The following is a 21,140-nucleotide window of genomic DNA, read 5'->3' on the forward strand; positions in this document are numbered from 1 at the left end:
TCTCACGGGGGGCTGCTTTATGACCCCTGACAACGCACCCTCTCTAGGCTAGTTGGGCACTAATTTCCCTCGGAGCTCCTTGCTGGGGCAGAGGAGGGCCACGGGACTCTCTCTGGCCGCCACGGTGGACACTTTCGTCAGTTCTAATAATTGATCTGTTGGCCTTGCTGATTTCTTAAGTAGATGATCTTATCAGCTGCAGATAAGGGCCATTTTCTCTCTCCCAACCCTCACGCCTCGTTCTTTCTTTTCTTGCATTAAGTGGAATCTACCTGACACAGGGTGGGGCCCTGGGAGTCCTTGTCTTATGCTAGGTCTTAATAGAAATGCATTCTCCTTTAATTAATAGGTTATTGACATTAATAGAAATGTTTCCTCCACTACCGGGATGGTTTGCTCTGGCTTTTGGTCTATAACTTTACCAAATTAAGGAAGTTCCTTGCTAGTCCTTTGCAATAGGAATTTTCATTTAACTTTTGAACTTTATGAAATGCTTTCTGTACTAAGGGGTTGTGAACAATGACCTGCCTCCTACTTGTGTATGGCCCGTGAGCTCGGGATGGTCTTTACATGTTTAAAAGGTTGAAAAAAAAAACAAGCAAGAGATGAATAATAGTTCTATGAGATCCAAATTGTAGTGTTCTGAGAGGTAAGCGGATTCCGCCCCCAGCCCCGGGCCCTCCCCTGCTTACCGCCTACCGCCGCATTCCGACCACAGCAGCGGGGTGCGGGGCACACACGCTCTCACTCCACGGCCAGTCCCGGCACACGGGGCCCAGCGGTCAGCCGTTTCTCATCCCCCCTCGCCCACCCCGTCCCTGGCACCTCCCGTCCTCCCCACCCTGCTCGGGGGGCTGGCATCCGGGGGCACCCAGACCCAACCCAGCTGACGAGGTCGCGGTGCGGGCCTTGCTTGTCCTCAGACTCCGTGCTCCCCGAGCTCACGCTCAGCACGCGGTAACTCAGGCCGAGCTGGTGGCTCTCGCCGTCTCCCCCGGCATGTGCTCCTGCCCGGCCTTGCCTGGTCATGGTGCCACCGTGGCTCACAGCGGTCCCACGGTCAGGGCGGGGCCGGGTGACAGTGCCCGTCACACAGAGCGGGAGGCGGAGGCCGGGGGGGATTGTAGAACAGATTCAGAATCACGGCATGATTCTGAAGGTCGTACGGAGAGCTCCCACACACCTCCTCCCTCCCTCCCCACCGTTGACATGTTGCGTTAAGACACTGGGTTGGTCACAACTCACACTCCAGCGCTGGGACGCCATTGCTAACTCGAGTCCGTACTTCACTCAGACTTCCCGGTTCTCCCTGCCGACCTGTTTCCATCCCAGGATCCCGCCCGGGACCCCACCTGACATCCAGCCGCCATGTCTCCTTAGGCCCCTCTGGGCCGTGACAGTTTCAGGCTGTCCTTGTTTTTGATGACCTTGACGGTTTCGAGGAGGACGGGTTAGGTGTTTTGCAGGATGAGCTTTGGGCTTCGGGGAGGAAGACCACAGAGGTGACACGCCCTTCTTCCCCATCGTGACAGGGACACATGCGGTCGGCATGTCCGTGATGTGTCATGATGCCCGTGATGCTGGCCTGGGGAGCGCCTGTCAGGTGTCTCCACGCCACACTTGCTCCTTTTCCCTCTTCCCTCTTGTCTACGTGGACCTGCCTGGGTTTGGCTCTGGGGTCCTGGGATCATCCATCCGGTTGACCCCCGTGAGCCCCCGGGGTGGGCAGATTCAGGAGGAGACCCTCGGGAGAATGAGGCTTGGCCTTCGCTCAGATCAGAGCGGTGCCCTGGCGTGCGGGGGTGGGGAGCCGGGCCGGCAGACAGAGTGTCAGGCCAGACGTGGGAATCCACACATGGCCCCTTCTCAAAGGCGGGTGCTGTCCCCGGGGCCCCTGCGGGGTCCTCAGGCCTCTTTCATTGCGCACATCCGAGCCTAGCCTGGCCCATGGTGGAAATGCAAATCTAATTAGTCTGGCATCGAGCCCGTCTTAAAAGTATTAACAGAGCCTTAAACTGTGCTGTTGGACGGGGATGAAGAAACGCCCCAGCGAGGAATTACCGGATGGTGACAAAGCCCCAATTTATTAGTCTTCTCCAATGGGGGCTGTGCGAAGGACGTTAATTACTTTAATGGGACTTATTTTGCTTCGTTGCCCAAAGTAATTGGTTTATTAACCTCTCCTTTCCTTTGGGGGGAGGGAAGGCAGAGGGCCGAGTGGTGGCCCCGGGAGAGCCTTGCTCCGCCCTCTGCCCCCCGGCCCAGCACGCCTGACCGGCCGTGGCCCAGCCCCCAACCCCGGGCGGGCGGTGGCACCCTGTCCCTGCTGGCCTGGGCCGGAGCAGCCCGGCACCATGGCCTTGCTCTTGTGTGCAGGGCACTCGCTGTGTGTCAGGCACTGGGAACGCAGCTGTGAGAAAAGCAGGGCCCTCAAGGTCTTTGCCGGGGCCCCACACGGGCGCCCCCACAGAAAGTTACAGTTTCGGGGAGGCCCGGGCCCGAGGCTGGAGCGGGCAGGACAGGCTAGAGGACAGGGCAGCGGCGGGGCAGGGGGGCGGGGGGCAGAGCAGCCAGGCGGGGGTGGCAGGCGGTGGCCAGGGACAGGGTGCACAGGGCAGGCCCGGCGGGAGGCAGGTGGGGCCCCCCGGCCCCGACTTCCCCAGCCTTCAGCTGATAGCGGTGATAGTGTTCGCTTTTCAAAAACAGTCCCTCTCAGAAACTGGACCGGCCACTTCCCTGCCTCCCACAGGAGGATTCTCCGGGAAGACCGCTCAGGCCGGGGCGCTGAAAGCGGTATCTGATCTGCAGAAATCGGCATGAGACCCGCGCTCGGGCCCCAGGGCCTGGGTCAGAGGCCGGCTCTTCCCTCCTGGACACACAGCACTGTCCTCCCCAGCCCCCAGGAGGCCCCTCACTACACAGGGCAGACCCTCACCCCGACCCCCAGCTCCCCAAAGAAGGCGGGATGAGGCTGTCTCCTTGTGTCCCTAGACCAGGGTGGGGGGAGGGGACACAATGGACCCCACGCAGCCTGCTTCTCGGCTCAGATCCCAGGGAGAGGGGTTGTGTGTGTGTTGAGGGGGCGTGGGGCCAGGGCTGGGCCCTGCCGGGTGCCTCCCTCAAGTGGGGCTCCTTGGCATCCTGCAGGGAATACCCTGCATGCCCCTCGCCCCAGGTGAGTCGAGGGCCAGACTAGAGGCCTCATGGAGGCCTGGGGCTGGGAGCCTCTGTCCCTGCATCACCGGGAGCCCTGGCTGGTACCTCACGGTCTGGGCCTACGGATCACCTGCCACGTGAGAGGGACACATTAGGCCTTCCTCACCTCCACTGTGAGCTTCGGGAGCTGGATCTACAGCCACCTCCCCAGGCTGGGGCGTCCACCTCCTCTCTTTGCAATTGTCACTTTGTCCCTGAGTTCAGCTGTGCACTGAGGGGCCAGCCCTTGGCCCTCTGTGCTGCGTCAGACACAGGCTATTTGGCCAGGGCGTGGGGGGGGGGGGGGGGCGGCCCGGGGAGCGGGGAGGGGGGTAGGGGCTGTGCTGAGCAAGTCCCCACTGCCACTCTGGGGACCCAGAGCAGCCCCAGGGCCCCTGGGTTAAGGTGAAGGGGGCTTTGGCAGGAAGGAGGCTCAGTGCCCAGCCAGGCGGCACAGAGATTCCCAGCTTAGCTCCGTCACCCCCCATCTGGGGGCCCGTCCACTGAGCACGCTGGCAGGACCGGTCCGTGGATGCCATGATTTCCAGGAGGTGCGGGCTCGACAAAAGCAAAATGGCCTGAAAGTCAGGCCAAACCTCCAGGGCCTTGGGCTTCCAGATAGGAGACACCAGGGGAGTGGGGCGTGTTTGAGAGGCCCCAGCTGGGGCCAGGCAACGAGGAGGGCAGGAGGCAAGCGGAGACCACATCCCCAGAATCCACACGGTGTCTCCCAGTCTGGCGGGGAGAGGCGCTCTGGAGGCGGGTGGCTCTGTCTTCACCAGCCTCGGCTTCCTTCTGGGCAGTGGGAATAGGGGAGTCGTGGCACCGTGCATTCGGAAGCCCAGGGCCTGGCTCCCAGTAGGTGCCTGGGGTACCTGCGGGGGTGGGGTGGGGAAGGAAGAGAAGGGAGAAGGGCAGGACGGTGGGGAGGCCAGGCCGGGGGCCTGGTGCCACGGCGTCTTGCTGGGATGCCGGGGGCCCCACCCAAGGTTTGGTAGGTCCAGAGTCCAGCTGTGTGGGGAAGGGCAGGGCCCTCGGCGCAGGACCGTGGTCATGGGAGCTCAGGGTGCAGCGTGGGGCTTGTGGGTGGCCTGGCAGGTTAGGGAATCTGGGGGTGGGGGAGAGAGGCAGTGTCCCAGAGGGGGCCTTGCCCCACCACCAGTGCTCCACAGCAGACCGTTCCCCCGACGCTCTCCGTCATGGTGCTGAGGGGCTAGGAAGGGCGCCCACGGGCCATGGGAGTCCCACGCCGGCTCGGGGGTGACTTGCAGGAAGAAGGGTGGGGGGGCTCCCTCCTGCAGGGTGGGGCCTGCTCTGCCCCTCCTGAGGGGCCCCCGGGGGCCTGGCAGCACCTTCTGGCTCCTGACCCCCAGGGCTCACCTAGCCCGCGAGCCCCTGCTCCCCACGTCTGCAGGGCACTGCGCAGGCCCTGCTTCCCAGTCTTTGCGTCCTGCCAGGGAGCCCGAGCCGTGGTGGGGGTGCTGGCCGGGGACGGGGCTTTGGGAAGGAAGTGCACACAAATCACTTTTCTAGAGGAGAATCCGTGAGAAGCCCATGTAATTCTTCCTAGACGTGAGGGGTTTTCTCCCCTTGTTTTGATCAACAAGTCCCAGTAAGTCATTCCAGTGAGGCCATTACCGATGGCTCATAATCTCCCGGGGCTGCAGGCGAAATGGGACCCCCTGGCTCTTTCGCTGAAAACACTTTTCTTGTTTTCTTTCTCCAGCGTGCTGGAAACAGGCCAGCTCGCCAGTTCCATTAACTTAATGAGGGCTGACAGCCTGCAACAAACGTCCCTCATAATCTCCCCGGGATTTAAATGGGGTCCTCCCAGCCGCCTGCTCACACCCAACCTTTCCCGCTGTCTGCACGCCCAGCCCCTCCCGGGGACAGAGGCGGCACAAAGATGCGTTTCTTCATCGGCTCCTTCCAGTGACCCCACACAGGCAGCGTTGGGCTTTCAGGCCGACGTCCCACTGGGGGCGCAGGAACCTGCTCCCCACCCCAGAGAGGCCAGAGCCCGGCCACAGTGTCTTCTTGAGAGCTCGGAGCTGCGTGATCGTGCCAGTTCCAGGGCCCTGTGTCCCTGCAAGGCCACGTCCTTGTTATGACACAGCCTGGCCCATGCTCTGTTTGTGGGGCCTCAGACTCCTGAGGCCTCCAAAGCCCGGGGAACTTTCTGGAACCAGCCGAGGCCCAGCCCGGAAATCGGTGTGGGATTCTCTCGAGCCCTCCTCCAAGCTCCCATCTCCTGTCCCTTGCTTCCAAGGGCACCGCCAGGCTCTCAGAGGAAACAGACCCCAGCACTTTGGAGAGGCCCCGGGTCACGGGGCAGGGGGTCTCCGCGGGCAAAGGGGGAGGGAGGATTGAGCCAGATGTCCAATGTGGGCCACAGCCGTGGGGTCCCTCCCCCAGGAAACAGTCCCCTGATGGAGGGACTTGGGGGGCAGCGGGGAGGGGGCGACGCACACCTGTTCCCGAGCTGCCCGATCAGGGTCACACTCAGCTCGGCTCCTCTCTCACGTCACAGGCCCTGGCATGGGGGACGTGGCGCCAGGCAGAGTGGCGACAGGAGCCGCCTCTGAGCCGTTCCGCTGCTAGCTGGCAGGGCAGACGGTGAGCAGGAGCGGGTGTCTGGGGGAGGTGATGTTTGATGGTGTCTCTTTTTGGGGGAACCGCAGACAACACTGTCCATGTCCTCGGCCACCGCCGTGCGTCCCCTGCTGCCCTCATTGGGCCATCAGCCACAGTGGCCTTGTGTCCGTGACTCCTTCCCTGCCCCGGTCTTTTGCATGGGGTCCTCCCTGCTGACCGCCGTCTCCCACCTCCCCTCATCCCTACGTGATGTCCCTTTCCTGGGGAGGCCTTCCCCAGGCGGGCTGCTCCTCACCATCTTGGGGATCTCTATCCCCGTGGCTTGCCAGGCAAAGGTGGCTTGGGCCGGGGGGGGCAGGGCTGTTCAGGGCCACGGCGTCCCCGGCAGTGGTCACTCCCCTGCCCAGCTGGTTTCAGCTCCCCAGAAGGCCCCCCGTGCCAGCCCCCCCAATCACCTGCTCCCTTCTTCTAGCCCCCGGGACAAGGTGGGTGGCAGGGGGCCGCACTCACTTGGGGTTTCTGTGCTGTGTACTCAGACACCACCACCTCTGTGGCACCTCTCTGAGGCGCCTTGCACCGCACCGTACGTCCTGAGAGGCCATGCAAGGCAGGGCCTGCTCTTCCTCGCCCCTGCTTCTACCGAGCGGCCCCACTCTTAGCAGGAGCTTGGGCCCTGGGGGGAGGCACGTCGACTCGCCGTGGGTTGCCCTGAACTGCACCAGATTGGAGGGACCTGAGTCTCCCGAGCTCCGTGGGCGCTGAGGCGCCGAGCTGCAAGCTGGGTGGGAGTGCGGTGGATCGGAGCTATGCGGAGCCGGGTTAAGTTGGGAAGTTGCAATGAGTAGCTCGTTAGCCTGACCTGTGTTGGGTGGTCTCAGGGGGCCCAGTAGGAAGCCCCGATCTTGGGGAAACAGAGAATTAGTTCCTTTCCCTTGGTTCTGGGACATGTTGAGACGAGTTCCCTTTGCCAAATCTGTTTCGGTCACCTGTCCCGAGGTCCTCGAGGAATTTCACTGCCAACCGGGGACCAGCATGGGATTGCTCTGATTTCTGGATCATCGGTATGAAAACAATCTTACACCGACCTCAGAACCGTACGCGTGTGGTGACTCGTGATGCGGCAATCTGAGGGGACGGGACTGCACGTCACCTTGCGCCCAGAACGCCTGCAGCGCATGTTGTATCTGTCTGGGCATGTCAGGAGGGGCCCACAGGCCACCCCAGAGTCTGGATCTCACTGGGCAGGCAATAGGGAGCATGGCAGGATTTGTGGCGGGCGGGGGGGCAGGGCTTATGGATCTGCAATCTGTTCATTTGTCTCTTGGCCCAGGAAGCCCCCCGTGGCAGCCTTGCTGTTGGGGGACCGGTTGGAAGGGAGAGGCTCGGCCAGACTGGGGAGTTAGGAGGCCTCTGTATCTGCTTGGGGAGGGAGGAGGCCTACGGCAGCCACATTCCTGAGCTGCCTGCCTGGGGGCCCTGAGCCCCCCCAAGAAGGAACCCCAAAGAAGGCCGTGCCTGGGGCAAAGCCCGGAGGGCTTGGGCTGTCCCCCCTCCTTCCCTGTTCTCCAGAGAAGCTCCCAGCACCTCCGTGTGCCTCCCCCAGCTCCCACTCTCGGGAGCAGCCTGGGACATTCTCCACACCCTTGTGTTCACAGGATGGAGCGCCCACCACCACCTAGGTTTAGAACATCCTCGTCACCCCCAAAAGCAGCCCTGCGCCCCTGCACAGTCACTTCCCTTCTCCCCTGGGGAGAAAACACTAATCGGCTTCCTGTCTTCAGAACCTTTCACCCAGTCTGTGTCCTCTCACTTCGTGGGATGTTCTTGAGGTTCACACGTGTCATGGCAGGAATCAGGGGCACGGGGAGCAGGGAACTCTGTGGACCCTCGGGCACAAGAGGAGGTAAAACTGAACGACCTGCAGCCCCGAACCAGGATGTCCAGCTGCGGGGAGCCGTTCCCCTGGGGGACACTCGGCTTTGTACAGGGCTGTGTGCCCAGCCTGAGCCCCAGCTCGGCAGCTCGGTTTCCATGGGCATCCTGAGCGCGTGCGGTGGCAGGTGCTAACCACCACTGGTCCCATTCCTGAGCCGACCCGAGTCTCGAGGCCAGAGCCCCGTGGCAGGCTTCCTCGGCCCACAGAGAGAGGAGCCACAAGTTCAGGCCTTCCCGCCCCGGACATGGGGGCCGCGGGGGGCTCTGAGGGCTCTCGAGCCAGGGCTCATCACCCACTCCCACCCGGGCTCAGGCCGCGCTGGGCATGGGGAGCAGTGCGGGCCATGCAGCCTCAGCCCCGGCGCTGGGTGTGAGCTAGACGCAGTGGCATCAGATTCCTGCGGCATTTGGCACTGCAGGGTGTGTGGGATAGAAACGCGGGATAGAAACACGTGCTGGGCTCTGGCCAGGGAGGAAGGTGAGGGGCGCCTGCCATGTGTACAAGAGGATGGAGAGGGTTTGAGGGCGGTGGGGGGGGCCCATGGTGGGAGGAGGGTCTGCAGGGAGAGCGCAGCAGCTAGCCCCCGCCTCGCCTGGCTGGGCCCTCTCCCCCTGGGGCGGCTCTGCCCGGAGGTAGTCACGGCGGGCTGGGTCCAGAGCCAGCACGGGTCAGCTCTGGGGCAGCAGAAGACAGGTGCAGTGTCTCGGTTGCCCCCTGTTTCACCTGACCTCAGAGCACAGTGGCTTCTCTGACCTAGGCAGGGCCATGCCCGGGGAGACTGCTGGTTCCAATTACCGGGATTGCACAACCATGGCCCGCGGGGTGCTATTTGTGAAGTCACCTGACTGGGCTGCGGACTTTCCCGCCTGTACCCAGAGCCGCAGGCTGGAGCTGCCCCAGGAGGGCAGGTCACGGGTCGGGGGGAGACTGCAGGGCCCAGGTGGATGGCACGTGGACACAGAGCCCAGCACAGGCTGGGGGCGGCCTGGACACCCAGCGCCTCAGATGGGAACCTGAGCCCGGTGGGAGTTGACCCGGCTCCCCTGGGGACAGACCCTTGTCCCTCAAACCAGGTCCCACCAGCAGCCTGAGCAGTGGGGGGGGGGTCCCCTGGGAGTCCCAGATGGAAGGGAGGCCAGGCCATGAGGAGGGGCCGCCCTGCTGTGACGGTTAAGGGTCAGGGGTGCCACGCACTTGGGCACAAGACTTGGCACTACTGCCGACCGAGAGACTTGTCCCCCTGCTTGGTTCCATCCTCTGTCAGATGAGGGTGAGGCTGACCACTGCCTCCCACGTTCGTCCTGAGGTTGAAATCAGTGAGGGTTTGGAAAGCATGGAGCGCGGCGCCCACCTGCTGCCACGTAGGATGGTGGCAGGTGCCTGGTCAGTAGGCATTCTGGCCTGGGAATGAGAGGCAGACCGTGGAGGAAGGAGAAAGGAGAGGGACAAGCAAAGCCGGATGCATAGGTTTTATTTCGTAAAGAAGGCAACCCCTTTGGACTGATTATAAAGTATTGAAAACGGGCGTATGGGATGTAGAGAGAATAGAGCCTTTTCCTTCACCTGGCCCTCCAGCTTTTTGGGAACTTTCCCTCGAGTCCCCGTCCCCAGGCTTGTGTGGAATGCTTCTCAGTGATTCGGCACCCCCAACCTCTGGGGGGTTCCAGGGACATGCCCGGCCCTGGGACCCACAGGAAGCGGGTGGTCTTGCCTTCAGTGTGGCGATGCCAGGAAACCAACACAGGACCAGACGTGACTGACCATGAGGCAGGTGTTCTTAGAGCTTGAACTGAGGGGTCCCTCCTCTCAGACCCCTCAGGCCTCTGACAGGAAGGCGACAGCATCCTGCTGCCTCCCACACCGTTCCCAAGCCCCTTCCTTTGGAGAGACCTAAAAGAGAGAGTCCCCAGAGTCAGCCACTTTTCAGGGGCGGGAGAGCAAGGGCCCTGGGAGACTTGAAGGCTAGTTAACAGAGATGCTCCTACAGCCTCAGCGAGGGGTCCTTGGGTGTAGACCTTCAGGGACAGTCAGCACAGGGCTGGGCCTCAGGCCGCACCAAGAACATCAGCCCGTCTCAGACAAGGGTGGCCCCCTGCTCTCTGTTTCAATCATTTCTATTCATTGCTGTGATTCCCTCCCCTCTGCTTGCTTTGGGTTTAATTTGCTCTTCTTTTTCTAGTTTTCGGGTAGCAACTGAGATCACTGGTTTGAGACCTCCCCTTTCTGTTAATATAATCATGGAACACTATAAATTTCCCTCTAAGAACTGCGTTAGCTGCGTCCCTCAAATTTTGATATATTGTGTTTTCATTTTTTGTTCAGTTTCAGATGTTTGCATATGGCTGGGAGGAAACGTCCTGTGAAAGTGTGATAGAATTTGGCATAAGGCCACCTGGGCCTGATGTGTTCCCACAGGAAGGTCTTTAACCACCTCTTTGATACCTTTAGTAGTTGCAAGCTTGGTTGAGACGTTTTATCCCATCTTTATTCAGTTCTAGGGAGTTAGAATTTTTTCTAAGAATGTGCCCAATTCTATCTAGGTTTTCAAAAATTGTTGGCATATAGTTGTTGAGAATATTCTTCTATTACCAGTTTTATCCCTATTTGTAGTCATTTCTAACTTTCTTTTGTACCATTTTTATTTGCATCTTGTCTCAGTCAATCTTACCAGAGCCTTGTTTGTTTTGTTAGTTTTTTAAAGAACCAAGGTCTACCATATTTAGAGATTCTCCAGTAAGACTTTCATGAAGGGAAAGAGATACCATACTCAAGATAAGACACTCCACATTATAAAGATGTCAATGCATTTCTTCCTACTTGATTTACTCTAATTCCAGTAAAAACCCCAACAGGTTTTCTTGTGGGACTTACCATGATGAGTCTAAAATGTCTGTGGAAAAGCTCAGAGCTGAGAGCAACAAAGACCTTCTCAAGGTGGCAGGAAAAATCTTTCTCTCCTGATGTCAGGACTTGGTGTGAGGCTGGGCTGTGGGTGAGAGAGTCGACACTCAGCCCCGGGGGATGGAGCAGGGAGCCTGAGTGGGAGGCTCTGGGGTATGCCGATGGCACCTCGGGGCACTGTAATAGGTGACGATCCACAAGGGAAGAGGCGAAGGGCCCTGCCTCACACCGTATACAACAACGCAGATATAATCCTTACAACTCTCAGAACATGAGGGTTACTTAGTAACTTTCGACTCTGGGCGTTTAGAACTCTTTCTTGTACATCACCCCAACACGTTGACTAGGACAGAGGAATACTGATAAAGTTGTTGCTAGAAAATAAGAGCTCCAGTTCCTCAAAAGGCACCTGAAAGACAGGGAGGTGATTAACCAGGATTTGCATTTGTTTTCTGGTGTTGCTGCAACCAGTTACCTCGAACTTAGTGCCTTAGGGCAACCCATGCTGATGGTCTCTGGGTCCCACAGATCAGAAGTGGGACACAGTCTGACGGGTCTGAGAGGTGTCGCAGGGCTGGTTCCTCCTGGCGGCCCTCACAGGAAAGCTGTCGCCGGGCCTCGTCCAGCTTTGGGGGCACCTACCGCCATCAGCTCGCAGCCCCGTCTTCCTTCTCCACAGCCAGGACGCTGCCACTGTCTGGCCCCAGCTCCCTCTAGCCACAGCTGAAAAAGCTTCTCCACTTCTAAGGATTCTAGCATCTCCTGAGCCTGGACGGAGAATCCGGAATAATCTGCCCAACTCGCGGTGCTTACTCTTAATCACGTCTATGGTCCCTTTTGCCTTATAAGGTAACAGAGTCACAGGTTTTAGGGTTAGGGCATCTTTCGGAGAGCCTTTGTCTGCCTGCTACAGGGGCAGGTATTCCCCACACATAAACTGACAAACAACTGCTGGGGCTGGGGCGCCGGGGGGCTCAGTGTGTTAAGCGTCTGCCTCCTGCTCAGGTCATGATCTCAGGGTCCTGGGATCGAGTCCCATGTCGGGCTCCCTGCTCAGTGGGGTGTCTGCTTGTCCCTCTCCCACTGTGCTCTCTCTTTCTCTCTCAAATGAATAAATAAAATCTTAAAAAAAAAAAAAAAAAGCAAAGAATTTGTAGGTAGATAGGTAGGTAGGTAGGTAGAAATTATATAGACAACTTACATCTAACTCATCAATAAGAGCCCAAGTAGCAAAACAGGAAAACGGCCCAGAGACGTGCTCAGCCTTCCCGGTGGGGGAAGCGCCCGGAGCCAGTTGGAGCCTGAAGGCCCTGTTCACACTCATTTTGTTGGCCTGAGTGATGAAGGCTGATCACTGGGGGTGCAGGCTGGGCTGTGGGGCACAGCGTCTCCCGTACTGCTGAGGGCGTGCACGGCGAGACCACCGCTTTGAGGGACGGTGCATCATCACCTACCAAATTCAAATCCACACAGCCGATGACCCAGCGGTCGCGTGCCTGCCTGGGTGACACCAGAGGAAATGCCAGTCCGTGCCCAGCCCAAGGGGGTAGTCGAGTGTTGCTGCGGTGCTCTCCACAAGCCCAACACCTGGCCTCCAGCCACACACCCGCCGCAGGAGGAGTGCGAAGGAACTCGGAATATCCACACGACGGAGTATTTTCCGCCATTCCCAACAAACGAACCAGAGTGACACAGAGCCGTGTGGCTCTTGGCAACATCATACCAAGGAAAAGCATAATGCGTTTTTATGAGGTCTAAATCACTAAAATAAAAAATATATGCCTGGGAGGGGGGCTACATGTAGATTTGATAAAATGACATCAACGGGAAAGAAAGAATGTGAGGAACACAGATTTGGGAGGATGGTCACCCAGGGTGCCGAGGCTGGAGGGTGAATGGGTTGGGGGCCGTCAGGGTCTAGCTTTTATTTTGAGTGGTGGGTTCCTGGGGTTTTTTTATATTATTAAAAAACCACAACTAATTATGCAACAATGTATAAAAAAATGAAACACCACAACCAAGTGATAAGTCAAGCTGGTTCAACATTCAAAAATCAATTAATGGAACGCCAGTCATATCAATAGGCTAAAGAAGAGAAATCATACCCTGTCAAGTAACAGGAAAAAAGCAAAGCACAAAATCCAGCACCCACCCAGTCCTTGTCTCCGTAGGAGTGAGGGGTTCTCCTTTCTCAGGGCAGAGAGGAGGGGGTGTGCGGCATCACCACCTACACCCAAGACCCTGGCCCTCCGGCCTTCCCAAAGCCGGATGGGGTGGCCAAATGGGTCCACCCTCCCCTCAGCAGGTGGGGCAGCCGACGGTCTGGAGGGCAGCTCACCCCAGGCAGGTGGGCACCCACCCTGCAGCCTCAGCACCTCGAGGGGCCCGGGGCCCAGGGGTCTCCTGCAGGGGTCTCCAGGTCTGCATCCGGTCACCTGTCCCACCTGCCTGTTCCTGTGTCAGAGGCACCAGAAACGGGCACGAGGCCACCACCTGCCCAGGCCAGACACAGCACAGAGAAGAGAAAACCCTCCTCGAACGGAGCCAGACAGACCTGTCCCTTGCCGACCGAGGAGTCCTTTGCCTCCAGCAGGGAGGCCGGCAGGCAGGGCTGTCCCCAGTGCGGGCCAGCCCAGAGTAGGCCTGAGCGGAGCTGGGCCAGGCCCTGGCACCCCAGCGCCAGCTTTCTGCAGGCCTGGCCAGTGCTGCTTGGTTGCAAAGGCTGTGACTTTGTTCTGCAGAGCTGGCCGAGGTGAGCAGCTTTGAGAAGCCGCTGGAGCGGTCACCGGCCGTGGTCTTTTGTTTGAGTGAAGCAGGATCTGAGGAGCCCTGAGCATTGTCCCGGGACCCCAGGCCGTGGCCAGGCTGTGGCAGTCACGGCCAGTGGGGGGCCCTTCACACACAGGTGTCCGTAAAGCCCCAGCCCTCCACCTGCCCCGTCATTGCAGGTGATTGAAAAGAATCAGGGACGTGAGGCCAGGGTGACGTCCCCTGCCGTCTCAGGCCTGGGTGAGGGCTTCGTGAGGCCAGCGCCCCCCCCCAGAAGGGGAATCTCTGTGACCCGGGGCCTCCCAGAGCCCGAGTCAGCTCCGCCTCCAAGCCCTGCTCACAGGTGCGCGCGCGCAAGTGCGTATGTGAGTTTGTGCATAAGCTGCTGCCCCCTCCTGCACAAAAGTGTGCTATTAACACCTGACACGGCGCTGTGGTCGGAGCAGAAGCCAGGGCCGGCCTCCGCGCCCACCACTCCGTGCCCCGCTGCCCCCGGGCTCACCCACTCTGTCCTGGGGAGCACCCACAGCACCTGGGGCAGAAAGCCAGGGAAGGCTGGGGCGTCCGATGGGCCCGTCTCGGGCGATACAGAGCCGGCCCCGCACCCGAGCCAGCATCACCCGCAGATCGAAGGGCCACCCGGCACTGGGGGCGGGGGGAGGTGTGGGGAGCCAGCTGCTGGTGGTCCCTCCCTCAGGTTCTGCCCATCCCCGCCCAGGCTGCCCACACCGGGGCAGGCAGAGCCCTGTGCCCAGGCAAGGCTAAGGTCCCCTCAGAGCCTGAAGGTCCCCCGGAGCTGCCCCACACCCATCCTATCCCTACTGTGCTGTCAGCACCTTGGCGGAGCAGACATCGCCTGCTGGCCCGGTCCCACAGTCCCCAGGCCCAGCACCCCCAGTCTGCTGGCCTTCCCTCCACCTGCTGGCTGGGAGCTCGGCCCCAGAGGCCTTCCAGCTGGCCATTTGGTTTGGGGCTGACCATGGGCCCTGCACCTGTAGGGGCTGGAAGATGCTTGGGGAGGGGGGAGAAGGAAGGACAAAGGCTCTGCGTGCATCTGAGCCTCAGTCTTCACAAGGGCCCACACCTGAACGACCCTAAGAAGACGGCTTATCCTTCTCCATGCGTCCAGGAAGATTCCTCAGGCTTATCCATGCAGCACCCCAGCCTCCCTGGTGCAATGGGGCCTTCTATGGCCCCGGGGATCCCCCTTTTTGGAACTGGAGCCACCTGTGGGCCTGGCTGATGGCTGCAGGCTGGCCAGCCTGACAGCTGGGGTGCAGCTGAGAGCTTCAGAGCCCCATTGCCCTCAGCTGGGTGTCCTCCCCCACCCATGGGGTGCCATTCCCTCTCTCTGCTGAGGCCACAAGAACTGCCTGGATTTTGTAGGGCCCCTTTCCCAGCTGGAACCCCATGGTGGCACAGAGGGTCCTTGCCCGGCGACCAGGTGCCCACCTCCAGGGGTTTAACAGCTAGCCCCAGTGGCCAGGGCGGGGTCCTCTGTGGGTACCAGTGGCGTGTTCTTTTATAGCGCTGTATGATATTCCCCTACAGGAATACACCACCATCTGCTTCTCTGTGCTGCTATAGACATTTGCCTTTGAGTTTTATTTTCTGTGAGTAAAGCTGCTATAAACATTCTGATACTGCCTTTTGGCGGACGGGTGCACTGATTTCTCTGGGGTGTGTATCTGGCAAGACAGATGCTGGGCCAGGACATGGGCCCATCCAGGGCTACAGCCAGGCCACTCTCCGGTGTCGTCAAACCAGCCCACGCTCCCACCAGCAGCACAGATGGGTCCGTTAGGCCCCATCGTCTCTAACGCTCGACGTTGTCAGTCTTTTTCATTCCGGCCACGGTAGTGAGCGCATGCAAGTGCTTCATTCTAGTTCTGATCAGCATTTCCTCGATGAGTAATCGTGTTGAGCACCAGTTCATGGGCATGTGGACATCCCTTGTTGGTGAGGTACCCGTTCAAATCTTTGGTCTACTTTTTTTTAAATCATGTGATCTTTTCCTTATTGGTTTATAGGAATTCTAGATATATTCTGGATACAAGTCCTTTCCCAGAAAATGTCCTTTCCTAGCCTGTAGAGTGTCTGTTCATTCTCTTAATGATGTCTTTCGATGGAAAGAAACTCTTTACTTTAAGGAAGCCCCATTTGTCAAATATTTCTCTTTTATAGTTAGTGCTTCTTGTGTTTTGTTAAATCGTGGCCTTTCCCAAGGTCACGGAGATGCTCCACTGTTCTGTTCTCCAGGCTTGATTGCCTTTGCCTTCCTATAGGTCTCTGCCCTCGCTGGAATTACTTTTGTAACTGGTGTGTAGCAGGGACCCACAGCTCATGTTTTTTTCATATGGATGTCCAATTTGTCCCAGGGCTATTTATTGAAAAGAACATTCTTTCCCCAGTGGACTGAAATAGTGCCTTGGTCATAAACCAGGTGACCACACATATAAGCATTTTCACCTTTGGATGTTCCATTCTTTTCCACTGAAGCATTCATCAATCTAATCTAGTGCCACCTTATTAATAGTGCAAACTAAGACCACCTCCAGTGATACCCAGTGTTCATCCTTGACACTTGACAGTGAGCCTTGAACTCTGTTGTGTACATCCTCCACCTTTGTTCTTCAAAATCGTCTTGTCTGCTCTTGGTTCTTCACTTTTCCATAAATATTTTAGAATCAGCTTGAAATTCCCCCCCCCCAAAAAAAATATTTAAAAAGAAAAGCATTCAGAGACTGATTGGAGTCACATTGAATCCATACCTCAAAATTAGCACCTACAAATATTAAAACTTCCAACTCATAAACATTATATCCTGAATTAATTTAGGGCTACTTTCCTTTTTTTCACTAATGTTTGGTACTTTTCTGTGTAGAACCTTGCTCGTCTCCAGTAGATTTATTCTCAGGCATTTTATGGTTTTTGATGCTGCTGTTATTGGCATCTTTTTGTTTTATTTCCTCATTGTTACAAGCATATAGACCTACCAATGATTTTTGTATGTTGTCTTTGAAACCGGTGTTCTTGCTAAATTCATTCATCAATCAAAGAGTTTATCTGAAGATTCTGAAGATTTTTTTTTTAACATCTATGATTACGTTGTTTGCAAGTAACAGTGGTTTTAGTTTTACCCTGTCCCGTGATTCTGTCTTTCATTTCCTTTTCCTTCCCTTGACGCACTAGCTGAGACTCTCAGGACAACATCAGGTAGAAAGGGTGACCATGGACAACCCTGCCTTGCTCCCTCTCTCAGAAAGAAGGTGTCCTAATATTTCACCGTTGAGTGTGACGTTAGCTCTACTGGGTTTTGTCTTGTTTTGTGTTTGTATTTGTTTTCTGCATAATAGAGTTCCCTTCTATTCCTGCTTTCCTTAGAGTCGTGTTTCTAATTAGGAATGGCTCTTGAGTTTTATCAAGTGTTTCTCTGCATCTTTTGAATTGATTATATGTTTCTCCTTAGACTTATTCTGTTGACTTTATTCTGTGATTATAGAACAAATATAATTTATTCTTAACTTATTCTGTGGCCAATTATGTGGGTTTATTTTCAGATGCTGACGCAGCCTTGGATAACTGAATTAAACTTCATCGATCACATGTCTTTATAGACAGCATTGGGTTTAGTTTGTTGCTATTACAGGCAGGATATTTGCCTCTATGTTTATGAGAGAGATTGGCTGGTGATTTTTCTTTCTTGAAATATCCTGTCCAGTTTTGATATAAAGGCTATGCTGCTTATAAAAATCCTCCAGAAGATTTATATAAAACTGGTATTAGTTCTTCCTTAAATGTTTAGAACAATTTACTGGTAAAATCACCTAGACTTAAGGTTTTATTAGTTTGCTTTATGCAAAGATTATTAAAATTCCTAATTTAATTCATGTGATTATGGGAAATTTGGATTTTTTATTTCTTCTTGTGTCTGCTTTTATATATTATGTTTAAGGAATTGATATATTTTAACTAAACTATCAAAATTACTTTTGTACATAATGTCCTCTGAATAGAGTTTTTAACTCCTGAGTCTGTAAAGATGTTCTAGTTTTGATGCCTGACATTGGTGATTTGCATCCCCTTATCCCCCAGTCACTCTTGCCAAAAGTTTGTCAATTTCATTAGTTTCTTCAGAGAATCAAAATTTGGCTTTGTTGTTTTTATGTTCATTTAATGTTCATTTTTTATTTCATTGAGTTATACTGTGTATTATCTCTATCTACTTTCTTTGAGTTTAATTTTTTTTTTTAATATGTTGAAAGAGAGTTTGGCCTCCCTCTTCTCTAATGTATACGTTTAAGGTCATAGGTTTTCTCTAAGCACTTACTTTACTTCATGGTACCTCAACCACTTAGTTAGCTGTGATAGGTGACCTTTTTATTATTATCCAATTTAAAATACTTTCTGATTCTTACTAGATTTCTTCTTTGACCTTGGGTCATTTAGATTAATTTCTAAAACACTTAAGGATTTTCTAGTTATCTTTTTCTTATTGGTTTTCGTTTAATTTCACTGCAGTCAGAGAACATACATATATGATTGAATTTCTTTGAAATTTGATGGAACTTGCTTTTAAAGCCCAGTGTATAGTCTGTTCGGGTAAATGTTCCATGTGCACTTGGAAAGCTTATGTACTCTTCAGCTACTGAGAGCGGTGTTCTGTGAATGTTGATTAGGTCAAGTTGCTACTCATGTCATCCAAATTCATCTCTCTGTTGATGGTTTGCCTGCTCTTCTATCAGTTACTGACAGAGGTATATTCAAATCTCCCACCGTGATTGTGCATGTTCTTTTTAACCTCTTAGTTCTGCCAGTTTTGCTTTATATATTTTAAAGTTATGTTTTTAGGTACATACAGATTTAGAATTGATATCTTCTTACCAGGGTGGCAGCTTGTTAAATTATGAAATACCCATCTTTGTCTCTGGTTATATTTAAAGTTTACTTTGTATGATACAGTTTACCTACACCAGCTCCCTTTGGGCTACACCATGATATATATTTTTCTATCATTTTGCTATCAACCTCTCTATGTCTTTATATTTGTGTAAAGATTTATATATAGATTTATAAGCAACATCTAGTTGCCTTTTGAACTCTGTTTGACAGTGTTGGTCCTTTCATTGAAATGTCTTGTCCCCTTGTAGGGCATGTACTCCACTGCCTTACACTCCAGGTCTGTCTCATCCCTTCTTCCTTATCTCCTTCCGTGCTTCTTCTGGATTAATCAAATATCGATACTATTTCATTTTTATTCTCTGTTAACTTATCGCTTTTACATAGTTCCATTATTCCATCAGTGGTTGACACCCTGACTCACTAGGGTTGACCTCAGATTAGCACTTCTACCATTTCCTTACAGCCCGAGGTACTCACAGCTGTGTGACTCCATCCGTACCCTCTGCCTTTTATGCTATTTTTATCATGCGTTTCTGCTCTGCATATACAGATGCAGGTATGTATACAGTTTTTAAGTGCATGCAGATTTAGGGTTGATACCCTTCTCCCAAACCAACCATTGTTTAAAATTATGAAATATCCCTCGGTCTCTAGTAATGTTTAAACCTAATGAAGCATTACCATTTCAGTCAATACAAATTTAAACTTTCTCATAAATCTGTCCTTTTATGTGTTCGTAACTCCTTCCTGTATTCCCATGCTGCCTTCTGGGATCATTTTTCTCTGCCTGTCCCCCAAATCATTCTTCCAATGCAGTTCTCCTAGCAGTGAATTCTCTTGGTTTTGGTTTCAGCTTCTTTTTTTTATTGTGGTAAAATATACATAACATAAAATATAGCATCTTAACCATTCTTGTGCACAGCTCAGGGGCACTAAGCACATTCACATGTTGTGCAGCCATCCCCACCTTCTGTCTCCAGAAACTTTTCATCTTGTGAAACTAAAACTCCATCCCCATGAAACACTAACTCTCTGTCCGCCTCTCCAGCCCCTGGCTCCCACCACCCTGCTGTCTGTCCCTATGAATCTGACTCCTCTAGGGACCTCATCTGAGTAGAATCCTACAGAATTTGCTTACTTTAATTTCTTCTTCATCTGTAAGGGTATATTTGTTGGGTCTAGGATGCTAAGTTGGTAGTAATTTTCCTTGAGCACTTTAAAGATGGCACCTGGCAGGGCTCTTGGGTGGCTCACTCGGTTAAGCATCTGCCTTCAGCTCAGGTCATGATCTCAGGGTCCTGGGATCGAGCCCCTCATCGGGCTCTCTGCTCAGCAGAGAGCCTGCTTCTCCCTCTTCCTTTGCCCCTCCCCCTGTGCATGCTTTCTCTCTCTCACTCTCTATCTCAAATAAATAAATAAAATCTTAAAAAAAGATGTCACCTGGCTTTTATTGTTTCTGTTGAAAAGCCAGTCATCAGGATAATGTGTCATTGTCCCCATCCCCGCCTTTGGTCTTAGCAGTGTTACTCTGATAAGCCTGGGGATCCAAAGAGCTGCTTGCATCTGCGGCCTGATGTCTTCCATCATTTTTGGAAAATTCTCAGCCACTGAGTCTCCCTTTTGTCTCCTCTCCTTCTGGGATTCCACATGTGTAGGAATCCTATCTCCCACATCTTGCATTTTTTCAGTATGTTTAATTCTATTTTGTCTCCATGCCCCCACCTGGCAATTCCCTTTCAGTTCACACGCATTCCTTTCTTGTGCGTCTCCTCTGCTATCAAATTCATCTGCTGCATTCTTAATTTCCAGTATCGTCCTTTCTGTTCTAGAATTTCCATTTTATTATTTTTAATACAGATTTTATTTCTCGGGTGAAATACTCCATCTAATTTCTTGAACCAATTAATCATGGTTATTTTAAAGTCTTTATCTAAAAGCTCTGAAGCAAACCACAGCCATCTGTTCACTCATGAGCCTGTGGGTCAGCGTTTTGGGCTGCTCATCTGGGTGGTCTCCCTTGGGTTCATCCAAGCAGCAGCTCGGCAGGACCGGGTGGTCTCAGCTCTCCTCCACGTTGCTCTTCCAGCAGCCTGGCTCAGACATAGCCATGTGGCTGCAGCATTCTGACAGGATGACAGCGGGAGCTACGAGGGCTCTTGAGGACATGGTCCACTTCTGCCATGATGAAAACGGACCCCACCTCTTGCTCAGGGGAACTGCAAAAGATCTTTGATCCACACCAGGCTGCCCTCGGGCCATAACTTTTTGCATTCCTCCCAGGGCAAAATTCACTCACCCCTCCAGGACACCGCAAAGTATCCTCCAATTAATGACGGCAGCATGCTCTAGGTCCAGCATCTTAGGATCTGCCATTTTTTTCCATCATCTGCCCAATGCCTGGTCTCCAAACCAGCACCATATGTTTGAGGATCTTGATATCACTGGGCCCCATGTGGGGGTCCTAATTTCTTTATCTGCAATCTATCACCGCCTAGTAAACGACACCTAAATGTAGTGGCTTAAGACCACAACCCATTTTCTTGCTCACGATTCTGTGGGTCAGCAGTTTGGGGTCAGCTCCGTGGGGAGATTGTTGTGCTGGCTTTGGGTGCATGTTCATGCAGATACAGTCATCTGGAGGCCAACTGGGGCTGAATGGTCAGAGATGGCCTTACTCACATGTCTGTTGCCTGATACTGACTCTTGACTGGGGTGCCTCTCAGCCACCCAGCTCAGTCTGGTTCACGTGGCCACATTCCAAGAGCACATCAGTTATACACAGTGTGACTTCCCAGCATTCTTTTTGTCAGAGCAAGTGTCAATGTCAGCCCAAATTCAAGTA

General features: G+C 54.2%; 1 protein-coding gene across 1 annotated transcript in view; it reads left to right on the plus strand.

Moving 5' to 3' along the window:
* Positions 1–21,140, plus strand: part of KCNQ1 (potassium voltage-gated channel subfamily Q member 1) — a 213,485-nt gene that overhangs the window by 112,453 nt on the left and 79,892 nt on the right. The window lies entirely within an intron of this gene.

This window comes from Neomonachus schauinslandi, chromosome 11 (assembly GCF_002201575.2).
Source record: "Neomonachus schauinslandi chromosome 11, ASM220157v2, whole genome shotgun sequence".
Classification (NCBI taxonomy): Eukaryota; Metazoa; Chordata; class Mammalia; order Carnivora; family Phocidae; genus Neomonachus; species Neomonachus schauinslandi.